This window comes from Alligator sinensis, unplaced genomic scaffold (assembly GCF_000455745.1).
Source record: "Alligator sinensis unplaced genomic scaffold, ASM45574v1 scaffold116_1, whole genome shotgun sequence".
NCBI classification, from domain to species: Eukaryota; Metazoa; Chordata; order Crocodylia; family Alligatoridae; genus Alligator; species Alligator sinensis.
The window spans coordinates 2,291,987-2,294,652 of NW_005841908.1; the positions used below are offsets into that span (position 1 = coordinate 2,291,987).

Below are 2,666 nucleotides of genomic sequence, written 5' to 3' on the forward strand. Positions count from 1 at the left end.
CAGTGAAGACGACCCCCTGCCTGTGTGATCTGAATTCTGACTGATGGAACATACCAATAACCACACCAGATAAGACCCATAATCCCTTTGGGGGCAAGATAGTGGAACAGAAGTGACCAGTACCATCTGCTGAAGAAGAGCAAGCAACAGTGCAGTAGGCAGTTACATATTGTGACCTGGTCACAGAAAAAGTTTCCATCTAACTCCTTTTCAGTAGAGGATGACTTAAGTCTTGAAACATAAGGTTTTATAATCCTTTCAAAATTCTGATGCATTTCAGTTTGTTTATTTAACTTTGCCCAGTTTGGGCTGGAGTAAGTAAACGAAATCACGTGGCAAATGAAATTTAAAACTGAATTCACTCCTTGATTTTTATTGCATGCTGCCTGGCAGAATATGAAACAAAATTGCAAAGTGAATAAGACAGCTAAAACCAGAACGTTTTTAAAGGACTTTGGAATAACTTAAAGCTTTCATTTTCTAAACAAGGTGGGGAGCAATAGGAAAATATTACCAGGGGTTATGAAGCTTAGCATTTGTGATGTTTTCCTAAGGTAGCTGTGTTGGAAAGATCCCGTGCTCTGGTCAACTATGCAGTGGAACCACAATATGTAGCTGTGGTTGCTGCTTTCAGAGGAAAACAAATAGAAACAGATACTTGAGGAGGTGCTGTAGAGGGAAGAGCACTAAATGTTCATTCAGAATGGGAAGGGTAGAGTATGTGGGGACAGTTTTTTCAAGAGAAATGTTGTGTGTTGTCAAGGAAGGAGAATAAGGTCTCAAATAATGGATGCCACATGGCTTAGTTCAGAATCAGCCCCGTCTAAAATTATGGCTATGCTTGACCTCTCTTGGGAGTGGAGAACTAGCTCACAAGTGCTATTTCTCCCTGCCTGATATACTTTATTCAGGACTGTACTAGACTGTATAGAGCAATGTGGTCCCTGTCTCCTAGTGGTGACTCAAAGACTGTGGTGCCACAGAGAAAACGACAGATTAGCACCTTGCCAACACACTTATATTACCCATTCTTTGGGGAATTGAAATAGATTTGCTTTTTCTGACATGCTGCAGAGGAAGCATTTCTTTTTAATTCATCACCCAACAGTGCCCTGTTACAGCAAAGGTGAAGCCTGAAATCTTGGAATATTGGAGGTGATAATACCTGGAGCCTGCAGAGAAACAGCATATTCTTAAGTAGGGGTGCACTGATAAACATTTTCTTGGCTGATACCGGTGGCCGATTATTAAACAGCCGTATTGTCCGGTACCGATCCAATAGCCAATTTACAGGAATGCATCCTGGCAGCTTGGAAAGCAGCCTCCTGCCAGTAAGTCTGTAGGGGGGAAGGGAAGGGGCATGGAGGGTGTGGCAGATCAAGGCCCCCATGGTGAGGGAGGGAGTGGGGCAGGGATAGGCGCTGTCCAGCCAGGACAGTGACTGTGACCCCAGGAGCAGGATGGAGCTGCAGGTGGCTAGTCCCGGGGATGTAGAGAGGGGTGTGGTTCCCTGTCTCTGTATGGACCCCTGCCCCACTACCTCCCTCACTGCGGGGGCCTCAATCTGCACACACCTCCCACGCCTCTTCCTTCCCCCATGCCCCTTACTCCCCACAGACTTACCGGCTGGATGCTGCTCTCCACGCTGCCTGGCTGCATTCCTGGCCACGTGCATGCTTCAGAGATACACATGCATGCAGCATTTATTACTGACCTTATTGGCTACACTGGCCAAAAAACTGATTGCCCATAATGTTAATTTTCCTTTTATCAGTGCTGATCCATTATGCCACTGATATATCGGCGCACCTCTATTCTTAAGTAGTTCTACCCCATGCTATGAAAAGGGGTATTTCAGTCCCAGTGATTCTGAAATCTTTGTCTAATCCAGAGGTGTCAAGCTCATCTGGCCCCATGGGCTCTATGAGTGGCATGGAGCTGCTCCATAGGTCAGATGAATTCCATGGGGCTGGATTGGGCCCTTTCTCCCGCATATGCCCGATCCAGCATGTGGCACCTGTCCCAGCAGGCCCATGCAGGGTCAGTCCAGGACATGTGCCGTACACAGCACCCACTCCTGCCAGTCTGGGACCCACATGGGGTGTGCCCCAGGTCCTGCACATGGGGCTAGTCCATCATGCATCTTATATGGGTCAGCTCTGAGACCCATATAGGGAGTCTCATCTGCTGGGGGCCAGATGATAGGGGTCTGCAAGCTGCAACTTTGAAATCCCAGTCTAATCCTATGGCTGCATATTAGTGGAGTCATATTGTGGTTTTAGAAGGTGTATGTTTGCTCTCTATCTTAATTGTGTTTCAGCCTCCGTCTTCCTTGCTGTGTGTAGGTTGGGGTGTACATAGACATTGCATATTGAAGTTACCCAATACAGCTTATGTGTATAGGAATGAAGTCATTTTGCAGAGCCCTGAATAAGGCAAGGGAACTCCAAAAGCAGCATCCTGCTCTTCTCTGACTTGCTTGCACAACTAATGAAAGAGAAAGGGTTTTTTCTTTGTGGTCTAAAAAGCCAGCATGACCACAAACGGCCTGGTTGATAACCCATGAGCATCCCACACTCAGCGAGAGGCACACAATGATGGTCTCAGGCATTGTACAATCCTTGGTGGTACTAAATGCCTACCACTCTTTTGGCTTGGGTTCAGCA

At 46.7% G+C, this 2,666-nt stretch overlaps 1 protein-coding gene across 5 annotated transcripts in view; it reads left to right on the plus strand.

Moving 5' to 3' along the window:
• Positions 1-2,666, plus strand: part of MTMR2 (myotubularin related protein 2) — a 62,639-nt gene that overhangs the window by 39,818 nt on the left and 20,155 nt on the right. The window lies entirely within an intron of this gene.